The sequence below is a fragment of the Mauremys mutica genome, chromosome 2 (genome assembly GCF_020497125.1).
Source record: "Mauremys mutica isolate MM-2020 ecotype Southern chromosome 2, ASM2049712v1, whole genome shotgun sequence".
Classification (NCBI taxonomy): Eukaryota; Metazoa; Chordata; order Testudines; family Geoemydidae; genus Mauremys; species Mauremys mutica.
The window spans coordinates 60873669-60888184 of record NC_059073.1 but is presented as its reverse complement, the minus strand read 5'-3'; the positions used below and the strand labels follow the sequence as shown (position 1 = coordinate 60888184).

Below are 14516 nucleotides of genomic sequence, written 5' to 3'. Positions count from 1 at the left end.
ACAAGCTTAAAAGAACGTAATATGAACGTAATATGGTTCATATGACCAAATCATCACTATATTTATAAACCTATTTTTTCACAAAATTAAAAAAGCAAGAGTAGTCTAAAGATCTTGTCAACATCAGTAGAAGTGAATTAATTTTTCATTACATTTAAAAAGAACTTTTTAGCTTTTTTAAAAAAGCATAACTGTGTATTCCTCACTTTGTTATGCACATAGTCAAAAGCTCATATTTTTGCTTTTCCCCAGGTTTTCTGTGCTAGTGACACATCCAACTACATGATACTCTGATCTTACGTACACAATTCTTTTAGGTCTTCAAGATGTTTGAATCAATCACTGTTTACATTGACTTGATCGAAGAGTGTTGAATGGAGAAGCCACTAGGTAAAAATACCCACAATGCATTAATAGCAATGGGAAACTCTTTTATATTAAAACCCTTGTAGTCAAATATATTCAATTTCTATTACCAGTTATGGACAATTTAAGTGGCTGATCTGAAGAGTTCACAGCCATGGAGAAATCTGCTCAGACCCACCGACCACCTTCCTACTAATTTTTGTGTAGATACATATTTTGTCACAGAAATTTGGTGGAATGATGATAATCAATGGGACACGGTAATACCAGAGTACACAATATACAGGAACGAAAGAGTGTGTCATGCTGTGAGGGAGTGGCATTATATGTGAAAGAAACAGAGTCAAATACAGTAAAACTCTGATTAATCAAACTGCCACTGATATGGATACAAATTCCATGCTTGAACAGTTAGAGTATAGTTGCAGGAATATACTACTGACCACCTGACCAGGATGGTGACAGAGACTGTGAAATGCTCAGATAGATTAGAAAGGCTACAAAAATAGAAAACTCAATAATAATGGGGGATTTTAACTATCTCCATATTCACTGGGTACATGACAGGATGGGATGCAGAGATAAAATGTCTAGGTACCATTAATGACTATTTCTTGGAGCAGCTCCTGGAACCTATAAGGGGAAAGGAAATTCTTGCTTTAGTCCTGGGGTTGGCAACCTTTCAGAAGTGGTGTGCCGAGTCTTCATTTATTCACTCTAATTTAAGGTTTCATGTGCCAGTAATACATTTTAACATTTTTAGAAGGTCTCTTTCTATAAGTCTATAATATATAACTAAAATATTGTTGTATGTTAAGTAAATAAGGTTTTTAAAATGTTTAAAGCTTCATTTAAAATTAAATTAAAATGCAGAGCCTCCCCGGACTGATGGCTAGGACCCGGGCAGTGTGAGTGCCACTGAAAATCAGCTCGTGTGCCGCCTTCGGCACATGTGCCATAGGTTGCCTACCCCTGCTTTAGTCCTAAGTAGTGCACAGGATCTTGTCCAAGAGGTGAATGTAGCTGAATCGCTCAGTAATACCAATCATAATGTAATTAAATGTAGCATCATTGTAGGAGGGGAAATACCAAAGAAACCCACTACAGTAATATTTAACTTAAAAAAAAAAGGGAACTACACAAAAATGAGGAAGCTAGTTAAGCAGAAACTAAAAGGAATAGTCACAAGAGTGAAATGCCTGCATCCTGCATGGAAACTATTTAAAAACACCATAATATATGCTCAAACTAAATGTATACCTCAAATTAAAAAAAAAAAAAAAACACACCAGTAAGAGGACCAAAAAATGCCACCATAGCTGAACAACAAGAGTAAAAGAGGCTGTTAGAGGAAAAAAAGGTATCGTTTAAAAACCGGAAGTCAAATCCTACTGAGGAAAATAGAAAGCATAAATTCTGGCAAGCAGAGCGTAGAAGTGTAATTAGGCAGGCCAAAAGAGAATTTGAAGAACAACTAGCAAAAGACACAAAAACCAAACAGCAAAATTTGTTTTTAGTATCTCAAAAGCAGGAAGCCTGCCAAACAATCAATGTGGCTATTGGATGGTCAAAATGCTAAAGGAGCACTTAAGGAAGACAAGGCTGCTGTGGAGAAGCTAAAAGATTGATGCAGAGAATTCATCACTCCTAAACCTAAAGCATTCCATCTGACAAACTGTCCCTGATGGAAAATGACAGAAGTGATTTTGGAATGCACTGATGGATTAGAGTAATAACATCACCAGGACCAGATTGTATTCACCCAAGAATTCTGAAAGAACTCAAATATGAAGTTACAGAACTACTAATTGTGGTACGTGACCTATCGCTTAAATCAGCCTCTGTACCAGATGACTGGAGAATAGGTAATGTAACACCAATTTTTTAAAACGGGCTCCAGAGGCAATCTTGGGAATTATAGACCTGTAAACCGAATTTCAGTATCAGGCAAATTGGTTGAAACAATAGTAAAGAACAAAATTATCAGACACATAGATGAACCCAATTTTCTGGGAAGAGGCAACACTGCTTTTGTGTTTTGTGTAAAGGGAAATCATGTTTCACCAATCTATTAGAATTCTTTGAAGGGGTCAAAAAACATGTGGACAAGGGTTATCCACTGGGAAGGTCCCTCAATAAAGGCTCTTAAGCAAAGTAAGCAGTCATGGGATAAGAGGGAAGGTCCTCTCATAGATCAGTAACTGATTAAAAAGACAGGAAACAAAAGGTAAGTATAAATGGTCAATTTTCACAGTGGAGAGAGGTAAATAGAAGGGCCCCTCTAGGATCTGTACTGGGACTGTTCAACATATTCATAAATGATATGTGTAGAGGTGTAAACAGTGAAGTAGCAAAGTTTGCAGATGATACTGAATTACTCAAGATCATTAAGTCCAAAGTTGGCTGCAAAGAGTTGCACAGGGATTTCATAAAACTAGGTGATGGGGCTACAAAATGGCAGATGAAAACTGATGTTGATAAATGCAAAATAATGCACACTGGAAAACAGTCTCAGCTATATGTACAAAATGATAAAGGTCTAAATTAGCTGTTACCACTCAAAAAAGATCTTGTAGTCATTGTGGCTAGTTCTCTGAAAACATCTGCTCAATGTGCAGCAGCAGTCAGAAAAGCTAACAGAATGACAGAATGTTAGAACCATTAGGAAGAAGATAGATAAGACAGTAAATGTCATAATGCCACTATAAATCCATGGTACCCCCACATCTTGAATACTGAAGGCAGTTCTGATTGCCCCATCTCAGAAAAGATATATTAGAATTGGGAAAAGTAAAGAGAAGGGCAACAAACATTATTAGGGGGTATGGAACAGCTTCCGTATGAGGAGAAATTAAAAAGACTTGGACTGTTTATCCTAGAAAACAGACAACCGGGGGGTGGGGGAGAAGGAGAGCATATGATGGAGGTCAATAAAATCATGAATGGTTTGGAGAAAGTGAATTGGGAATTGTTATTTACTCCTTAATATAACACAAGAACCAGGGGTCCTCCAATAAAATTAACACACAAGAGGTTTAAAACAAAACATAAGGAAATACTTCTTCACACAATGCACAGTCAACTTGTTGAATTCATTTTTAGGGGTTGTTGTGAAGGCCAAAAGTGTAACTGGGTTCAAAAAAGAATTAGATAAGTTCATGGAGGCTAAGTCCATCAATGGCCATTAAAAAAGACAGTCAAGAGCACAACCCAATGCTCTGGGTATCCCTAAATCTCTGACTGCCATATGCTGGGATTAAACAAGGGATGGATCACTCAATAATTGCCCTATTCTGTTCATTCCCTTTGAAACATGTTACCAACCACTGTCAGACACAAGATACTGGGCTAGATGGACCACTGGTCTGATGGACTATTGGCTAGTCTTATGTTTTAAGTGATACTAATCAACAATGAAAAATAAGACTGAAAAAAATTCATCTAGAGCCTAAATTCAAAGACTTCCCATTAAAAATCTTTATGAAGAGGAAATAAATAAAATATATTATATATAATTATATATTATTAACCCTGTGTGAAATTTCACACCCACTGGCCACTTTCTTCTAGAGAAAAACAGGTATTTATGCATTTCAAGCCCATTTTGAATGCAACCTAACTACAGAGTTTTTTCCAGGCACTTCCCTAATACGGTCCCTGCCCCACAGCACTTACCATTTCAACAGATAAAGAAAGATGTGAGAAAGGGAGTCATTCCCCTTTTAAGGGTGAGAGATTAAATGATTTGCCCAGGTCACACAGAAAACCTGTGGTAGATCAAGGAACTGAACCCAGGTCTCCTAAATCGAAGCCCAATGCTTTAGCCATTGGATCATCATTCCTTCTGGTTCAAAATTAAGGTGTGTCTACTGAAGCACCAAAATACCATTAGGAAGAGAACCACATTTTAGCCTGTTCTTCTTGGCAAGGTGCTAGTATAGTTATCCTCACCATTGGCGGTCAAGGATGAACTGATTTGCTGGTTAATGACCCTCCTAAACTATTTTACATACTCCTAGACTGGTCATCACTGTAGCTTCTAAGCACAACATAAAAGGCCAGATAGTACCTTACTGCAGTAAAAGTACCAAACAATGTAAGAGGGGCAGAATATGGCCCTTAGTAATAAAACTAGTATAGTGCTGTCCAAAAAGTGACTTCAGGGTGAATACTTCTCCCCCCGCCCCGACCCCAACCAAGATATTGCAGGCTTTTTAATGCAGATTTATAATATACATGTAATATCTATACTTCGTGTGTATGAATATTAGTATTTCTCACCTTTGTTTATGGTGGGACAGCTACAGCAGGATTTTGTAAAACGGTTTTAACACAGTTTGTCCAGTCCACAACAGTAGAGGAAGTTACTTCATACTATCTACTAGCCAGAACCATATTTAAAACAAATTTCAGCACACCTGTAGACAGAAATAAAAGCTACCACTCAATCACCTCTTGTACAATTGTGTAATACTGCTGTAGCCAAACATTTAAATTATTTGAAAGGAGAGAAATAACTCATCAATTTCACAAAAAAGTCAGTCAATTTGCAGGTTTTCAATGGAACCATTATATTTTAAGAGCTAAGTATCTTTATTTTTATTTTTTATGAAAGATTAAAAAGGAATGCAATTTACATAGTAGAATTGTTTCCCTCCCTTCCTGCAGATATGATTCACGGAACTCCATGCTATTTTGATAAAGCGTTTCAGGGTTGGGGAAGGATGGGAAGAGAATGAGCTAAAAATTTGTAAAGGGGAACTTCTAAATGTGTACACTAAAATCTGGTATTTGAGCAACATGCCAGTCACAAATGGCTATAGACACACTACTCAAACTTTGGAAAATACACTCGCATGATCAGCTTCCTTTAAATCCCAAAGAGAAATTATTTTGGTCAAGTACATGAGATCCTAGAAAAATGTTTACATGATTAAGGTATAATTAACTTCTTTTTAAAGCCCTGGTCTACACTACAAATTTATATTAGTCTAACTAAATCACTTAGGGATATGGAAAATCCACCACCCTGAGTGATGCGGTTGTACCAACTGAACTCCTGGTGTAGACAGTGCTATGTTGACACAAGGAGCTTCTCCCATCAATGTAGCTACTGCCTCACAGGGAGGTAGAGTACCTACAATGATGGGAGAAGCTCTACCGTCGGCATAGGTAGCATATTCACTAACCACTGCAGCTCTCCAAGTGTGAACAAGCCCAAAGCCGATAAGACTTTCAAAATGAACTATCATCACTACACTGGATACAGAATAAAGCCAAAGTTTATTTAAAAATAAGTTTTATAACTTTTCACTATAAATCTTTTCATATAAAAAAATGAGGTTGCAATGGCACTTTGCCAGACATTAGCTTAACAAACTTGACCTTCACTTGGTACTTTAGCCAGTAAAGCTAGTTTTCTGTTTCAGTATCTGCTACTTTAATGCCCGGGCATTGTGGCATCATTATAAAAATAGAAATTCAACCACATTAACATACAGACATGTGTCTGTGGATCTTTAATTTACTGTACTGTAAAGCTGCCAGATAAACAGATTAGTGCAATTCAATTTTCAGAAAACCAAGGCAAAATCTACTGGCCTTGATCCAAGTTATCAGTGTCATTGTCAAGCCCTATATTTAATTAATACTATTTACTGTCAAGATCTGAGTTGGGCAGATCTTTCACCAGCCTCAATTTGGAGGCTAAGGGCAGGCACTGAGGAATATTTGCCAGAGTAAATGTATGTCATCTTCCTTGATGATACAAGTGCTCAGTTGTCCTGTTCTTGACCCCGTAGCATTCCCAGGCTGTAACACTGATGACACAGTGAAATCAATCTACATTTTATTTTATTTATATACACACACATTTTTATTATATATATATATATATATATATATATATATATATATATATATATATATATATATATATACACACACACATACATACACACACACACACACACACACATATATATACACATACACTTTCCTCTGAGGATGGCTCTTTCTTCTGCAAATGTGTATATACTGTGCCTTTGTTAATATAAAAAGGTTGTGAATACGGAATACAATAAAAAACCTTATTCAAGGCCCATTATTCAGCCATAATTTTATTCGCTTTTTAAATATTGGTTAAGTTAGTTTCCAGTTATACTCTTATTTCCAAAATACTTTTCATTTAATTACTTTTAACTTTTTAGTTTAAAATTAACTATCTTAATGTAGCTACTTAAGAAAAGAGGATCTCAAACATAGGTGTTTATCTTTTAAACAGTTCTATTCACATATAATGTTTCATATTCACATTTCTCCAATACAATAAGCAGCTCAGCTGCACAGCACCTGCTCTCATGCAACACATCCATTGAATTTAATGTGAGTTTTACATATGTGAAGATTGTATGCTCAGAACCGGAGACAGACATATATTATTTAAAACTATAATTTATTTTTTAAACAATCCGCTTCCCATTAACTTAATTTATATTTTTGCTACTCACAGGTTTTTTTTTAAAAAACAATAAGTTTAACACTTCAATAATTGATCTTCTTTGATTTTACAGAGATGTCAAATATTAAATGTATGGTATCACAATCATTTCCACATCACAAAAAAACAGAAAGGTCAATGCCCATTACCAATGGCTGGAAATTGATCAATGGGATGCACCCGTCTAATCTTAACAGAAGATCGCTTCTCAGAGTTTCAAATAAAGGTGAAAGGCCCTGTGGTCACTGCCAATATGCCCTGCAGAAAATTTCTTTCCTGACCCCAGATTAGGCAATCATATTAACCCTGTTTGTGTGAAAATCACTATAGCCTAACATCTAATTCAACCTTCATATACCACTGGTGTACAAGTAATTATTTATTTTTCCTTGAATACTAGTAAACCAGATTTTCCTACTACCAAGAACAGAATTCTGATCATATTTGGAAAAAAACACAACTTCTCACTTATTTTTAATGTCAAAGAATGGTCATGTGTTCTTCTACTGCCTCGTTTGAATTTTTTTTTCCCACCTACATCTCTGTACATATATGCTGCAATAAGATCCTCATATACTCCTCTTCAAACATCTAATTAAAGCACTGCAAAGATTCTTTATACCTTTGATCAATTAGTAGACTTTATTTTATTCCAATTTATTATACATCTTCTCCAGAATTTGTATATCCCTCTGGAAATAAGGTGCTCATAAATGGTGGCAATACCAGGTATATAAATTATGCTACCATAAAGCTTTTTATGAACTGCAAAATACCACACATACTTTAAGATTTTCACTTACTAATTGTTTTCATTTTTGAAATAAGGGAAAGCACTACTCAAAATGTTTAGGAAAACAGATGTATTACAGAATCTTCTCTTTCCTGTCTATAGACAGACTGTGACCTGCATATTATAACTATGCACATCAAAATAATAAGAAGATTCCTAGAAACACACAGTTTAAGTTCTGCATTGTGTGCGCAATTTGTGGTACAATAGTTTAAATTAAGAAAGACACGTTAATATATGTTTATACGATTTAATTGAATATCAGATTATGAACTTTCACTGAATGAGTCTGAATTAAGAATTATTCTAATAAAAGACTAAATAAATAGTTAAAAAAAGCAAAAAAAGGTAGCATACAATGCCATTTAGTCTTTGTATATTTTAATCTTTGTGGTATTTTTCATGTATTGACGATAAAGAAAAGTGGATTTTGTTGTTGTTTTTTTTTTTTTTTTCTTCTTGCTCTCCAAAAATTGCTTAATATAACTGTAAAAGATGAAAAGATACCCGACACAGATATACATATTTTAGCCCATAATTTTTCAAAGTTTTTCAAACTGCTAAACACATTAAGAACCCTGTTACTTAGTGTAACTACCTACTTGCATACTTAAATATGTGCAAGTCTCAAAAATGCACAGTAACTCATTCTACAACACATTAAAGGAAATATATTTTCTTGAGAATCCTGAAAGGGATCTCACACAAAAAGAAAAAATATCTCTAGATTTTATACAGAACTTTCTAAATTAGTATGGAGCACCTTTTTTACATTAAACAAGCCTAAAATAAAATATAGTATTTATCTTCTGCTGCTAAGTTTTGTTAAACTACAAAATTATCATCAGTTTAAAACAAGCTACAGAAGGTCTCTTTTTACTCACTCTCAATAGTATTATCCCTTCTCATGAACGGATTCAGACAGGTATATCATTCCTGAGCAATTAACGTATTGTTCCGAGTATAGGCCGCTCCTGATTATAAGCCGCACCCTTAAAGTTTGGTGCTATTTTAAAAAAAATAAATTTTTAACTTTTTTTAACTTAAAGAAAATATACACATTAGTAGAACAGTAAAACAGTATTTTATTTAATGAATAGGAAGACATGTACCAGTATTTTTAACACTTTTAACACTTTTGGTAGTCCTGCTTTTGACGGCATATGTTATATACTCAGAAATATTGAAAACTATTTTGTAGTTATACTGTAAATAAAGAAAGGAAAAGGAATGGACAACAAGGAGACTGATGGGAACAGTTCCCACCCTCTCCCCTGCACAACAATCAACAACATTAGCAAATGTTCTTAGGGTTAGGAATCATGCCCCCGCCCCGAACTCCTGCCCCATCCAACCCCCCGCGTTCCTTGACACCTCCCCCCACCCCAGGGACCCCTGCCCCATCCAACCACCCCTTCTCTCTTTCCCTTGACAGCCCCTGGAACCCTTGCCCCTGACTGCCTCCCACCGCCCCATCCATCCCCTGATCCTTTCTAACTGCCCCACCAGGACCCTTGCCCCTATTCAATCCCCCTGTTCCCTGCCCTCTGACCCCCCCCAACCCCTATCCACTCCCCACCCTGAACTCCCCTGCCCTCTCTCCAACACCCCCTCCCTGCCCCCTTACTGCGCTGCCTGGATGTGGCTGGTGGCACTACAGTCCGGCCGCGGCTGGAGCCAGGAGCCCCAGGATGCTGGGCCGGGGCAGGAGTCACGCGGCCGGAGCCCGGAGCTGGAGAATGTGGCGGGAGCCGGACGGCCAGAGTAGGGCGGCCGGGAAGAGATGCGGGGTCGGGGCCGGAGCCGGAGCCGGGCGGCGGGGGACGCGGGGACGGGGACGGGCGATGCAGCGCCGGGGAATGCGCGGCCGGGGCCGGCGCCAGGCAACGCGAGGCCAGGCAGGGCTGCCCAGAGAATTCCAGGGGCCTGGGGTCTTTGGCGGGGGGGGCCCCTTCCATTCTGGGACCTGCCACCGAAGTGTCCCGAAGACCCGCCGCGGGGCGCCCCCGCCACCGAATTACCGCCGAAGCGGGACCCGCGGCTGAAGTGCAGCCCTGTCTTCGGTGGTAATTCAGCGGCGGGAGGCCCCGCCGCGGGTCTTCGGGGCACTTCGGCGGCGGGTCCTGGAACGGAAGGGCCCCCCGCCGCCGAAGACCGGGCTGCACTTCGGCAGCGGGTCCCGCTTGGGCGGTAACTCACCAGTGGGGGGTCCTTCCGCCCCGGCGCGGACGGCCCCCCCCCGCAGGCGAAGACCAGGAGCAGAAAAAGCTCCTGCGCCCGGCCCCGCAAGAGTTTTCCGGGCCCCCCGGAGCGAGTGAAGGACACCGCTCCAGGGGCCCCGAAAAACTCTCGTGGGGGCCCCTGCTGGGCCCGGGGGCAAATTGCCCCCTTTGCCCCCCCCCCCGGGCGGCCCTGAGGCCGGGGCCGGCGGAGGCAGGTACACGGGGCTGGAGCCGGGCGGCGGGGGAGGCGGGGACGCGGCCGGGGTGGAGCCGGGCGGCGAGGGAGGCGGGGACGTGGCCGGCGGAGGCAGGTACGCGGGCCTGGGGCCGGAGCCGGGCGGCGGGGACGTGGCCGGGGCCGGAGCCGGGCGGCGGGGACGCGGCCGGGGCCGGAGCCGGGCGGCGGGGACGCGGCCGGGGCCGGAGTCGGGCGGCACGAGCCCTCTGATTCCCGGCCGCGGCTGGGATTTAAAAGGCTCTGGGCTCCCCGCCGCGGCGGGCAGCCCAGAGCCCTCTGATTCCCGGCCGCGGCTGGGATTTAAAGGGCTCTGGGCTCCCCGCCACGGCGGGCAGCCCAGAGCGCTCTGATTCCCGGCCGCGGCTGGGATTTAAAGTATTTTTATTGGTTTTTTTTTGAAAGATCCCGATTATAGGCCGCACCCCTAGTTTAAAGACTTAAATTAGGGGAAAAAAGTGTGGCCTATACTCGGGACAATACGGTAGTTGTTTGGTTATCATTATATTTGTTTCAGCCACAATGTAAGTAGTTTATTAGTGCTGCTAGAAGGAAAGAGTTCTGTTTTTGCAACACAACCTTTAGTACAAGAAAGACCACACATTTGGAAATTAAAAAGTCCATTAGCTAGATGATAAAAGTATTTATTTGGTTTAATCTTAAAATATACTACTCCTTGAGTAGCTTCAGCTTATATTTGTTTACTTTCTTTCCCAACACAGAATCTCATCCTGGATCCTACGCTCTTGTGAGTAGTCCTTACATGAGTAGTCCAGACAAAAATATTTTCACAAAATGAGCCTTTGAAATTTTCTTTTCTTATTCGCATTGTATTAATTAGTTTGTATGTTATCTAAGACAGGTGTTTTTGTGTGTGTGCCTTAAATATTCATACCAAAACTCTTTACTTGATCATCAAATTCTCTACTGAAGGAGCTAGAACAGAATTTAAAATGTATATAGTTTATAGATAACTCACCAAGACTCAGTGAGGCAGTCAAATCAGTTCTGTAGGTCATGTGCGTTTGTGTGAGCTTCAGTACTCAGATACATCTCAAGTGCGCTATAAACAAAAGTAAAAGAGAAATGTTAGTCTTTTTGAATAGAGAAATTGAAATTACATTAATATTGCAGTATGTTTACCATAATGTACTGATCATTAACTGAGAAAGTGAGCATTATAAACTTTGCAGTACAATATCTGATTCAGAGATCACTCTATAATCCTGTGCAGCTGTCTGAATTACTCCATATATATACACACCATTCCCTTTACAGGAATTACTGCTGACCGCATGCAAACCCATGGTGATAGCAACTAATAGGTTAAAATTAATTTGAACCCTGTGTACTTTATTTTCTGTGAAAATAAGTCCAGGATAACCAAGATTCTCAACTAGCTGTTCCTCACATATATCAGAACCTGAAGCAGAGTTTACCAAATCAGTGTAGAAAATCTCCATGACAACTACTGCTTCCTTTATTTGTTGGTCTGATTTGCTTTTTAAACAAAATTAGTGTCTAAATCTCTAAAAATAGGAATTATTATTAAAAAGCCTTGAGGCAATATTAAAAACTTCAACTTCATGAAAATTATATCCACTTTCATTAAATTCAGTTCTTCTCCACTCTTCAAAGTCCACTTTAAAGCAAACATTTCTGGCCTGAGTGACGGAAGCATTAGAGTTAGCCAACAAATGAAAAAAATATGCATTTGCAGTAGCCTTTAAATTCCAGGAGAACAGAGGACAAGCATTTCTGTACCAAAGCAGTGCCCACTCTTTCAGAGGAGATGCAATATTCTTCTTGGAGTGCTTGCTCATGTCTATGGGCAGCGGATGGAGCCCCACTTTGGGAAGGCTAAACCCCGGCTCCGCCTCTTCCACTCACACCTCCCACCGCCAGAGTCCCAAGATCCCCTTGTCCCTCCCATGGCTGGAGCCCTGAGGCCCCCTGCCATGCCCCCTGCAGCCCAAGCCCTGAAACCCCATCCCCTGCCTCCATGGCTACAGTCCTGGGACCCACTGCCGCTCCTTCCCCTCCCCTGCCCCATGGTCAGAGGAGCCCTGGGCCAGCCAGAGCCCTGAGCCCCCCGCCACAACCCCAAGCTGCCCCACGAAAATCCATAACCTTTATAAACAGATTCTGTTTGAGGGCCAGATGGCATTTGTACACACCAAACAAACTACCAAAGAACCATTTGCACCAATACTATCCTTATTTCTCATTCTGACTGACAAGAAGAACAGAGGTATGAATTAAAGCTGCGCACCTATATTCTAAGACTTATGTAAGCCCCCTCCCCCCCAAATCAACCAAAAAAAAAAAGTGCTTTGAGGAAAATGGTATTTAGGCCGTAGGAAGAATTACATTCTTGATGATGGTCCTATTCACCTATATACACCTTTTAAAAATAAACTTTTAACTTTTTACACTCAGAAGTGGCATATCACCCAGTAATTGGCCATTCTTAGAAGCTATCACCAAGGAATAGATGACAATCTGGACAATACGTTTCCATGCACTGCAATTAATTTGGTAGGTGTTTTGGATACATATATTTCCCCTACAGCATTTAAAAAGCATGTTGGTACTAGAGAACACAAATATGTGGTACTTTAAGTTTGTCTTCATTCCTGCTTGAGTAACAAGTTTGGTTTGATTTAATTATCTGTAACCCTGTTTTATAGTGACAGCTAATACAACTAGAGGAAGAGATGGTTCAGAAGATTGGTGCAAAGATAAAATGACTTTAATCTTTAAACATTTGAAAAATATTATCAGACGCCTACAATCCAGAGGCAGATAGTAAAGTTTAGTCTGTCCCTAACGAGGCAGGTCCAGGGACACTACTACGCCTCCAGTCAAGAAGTACAGCTCCAGTCATCAACCACTGAGAAAGCAGAAGAGAGTGCTGGATGCTGTCCCTAGAACCTAGTTGGGAAACTCCATTTTTCATAGAAGTGTTTCATCTGATGGTTCTCTCTGTAGCCAGAAGGATGGTGTAGGTAGAGGAGGCTGTCTTCTCCAGCTTTCCTTGAACACTATCACCAATCAGTCTCCTGATTTTTGTAGGGGATGAGGTCTGCTACTCTAATTCTCTTCCCAGCTTCCTAGCTGCTACAAGATGTGGGTGGGGGAATACAAGGGAATGTTCTCCACTACTCACCTCCTCCAAAGTCATTTTTGGGTCGTCTTCTCTTTTTTTAAATAGATCCATAACCATCTTCTTCTGCTGCTCATAGCAAAGTGAAATTAACCTGATTCTTGACAACTTCACTGCAGCCCATGTGGTTTCAAATAGCAGCAGTGGATCTGACCAGTATTTATTAAATTCAATCTGTCCCACTTTGCAAAGTTATGAGAAATAGCAGAGGCCTGGGAGCTGTCTGTCTGAAGTCTATGACTAGGGTGACCAGACAGCAAATGTGAAAAATCGGGACAGAGAGTGGGGGTAATAGGAGCCTATATAAGAAAAAGACCCAAAAATCAGGACTGTCCCTATAAAATCAGGACATCTGGTCACCCTAACTATGACAGCACTCGATGGAAAGGGTCACAATGGGAAGGTTATCGTCAAAACTTAAATTCCGTAGAAACTAATCACTTTGGGGCATTCAAGAAAATTGAAAAAATATGGAATTAGTTAATTTTAATGAAAAGTGTCAGATAGGTGTGGAGCCTGAAATTCTCTTGTTGGCCAGAGAATAGGTACTGTATGAACATATTTGCACCAACTCACCCTCCCAATGTGTCTCAACTGTAACATGGGTTGTTGGGGAGAAACAATTTCTCAGAGGGAGAGGGAAGTTTAGCATCTCTGCATGTCCATTCCTTGATTTAGATACTGAATTGCAAACAAAGATGCCACTGTCAATTGTGGTGATGGTTCTTGGGACATGGAAACTCATCTCAAGAAAACCAGATAGTAACCACCCAATTTATATCAAACAGGTGACTCATCAGCTCTTAAATTTGAATTCAATGTTTGTATTATGATAGTTCTCAAAGGCAACCATCATGATCAGGGCCCCTTTGTGCTATTATTTGTGCTCCCTCAGTACTAGATGCTGTATAGACACAGAACAAGAAGACAGGCTAGGTACTGTACAAAACATATGAATAGACAGCATCTGCCCTGAAGAAGACCTTACAGTCTAAGAACAGTGGTAAACTTTCAGTCATTAGTCAGGGCTGTATTTGAACTAGAGGTGAAAGATACCATGACTGGGCAGAGGGACTCAGTAGGACATCTAGTTATCCCAGGGAAACCTGTTTAAAGCTAAACAGGAAAACAAAATATAGCTTATATATCCCAGGTGTAGCCAATATTACACATTTTTATTATTTTGAACAACTCTTCCACTCAAGCTGCAATATCCCTTCCATGCACAATGCAAT

At 40.4% G+C, this 14516-nt stretch overlaps 1 protein-coding gene across 2 annotated transcripts in view; it reads right to left on the bottom strand.

The window, feature by feature from the left end:
• NCOA2 (nuclear receptor coactivator 2) overlaps positions 1 to 14516 on the bottom strand; it is a 272820-nt gene that overhangs the window by 242232 nt on the left and 16072 nt on the right. For both annotated transcript variants that reach the window (XM_045004855.1, XM_045004854.1), the window contains exon 2: positions 11095 to 11178. The gene's annotated coding sequence lies outside the window, so the exon portion shown is untranslated. The remainder of the gene's footprint in view (positions 1 to 11094; positions 11179 to 14516) is intronic.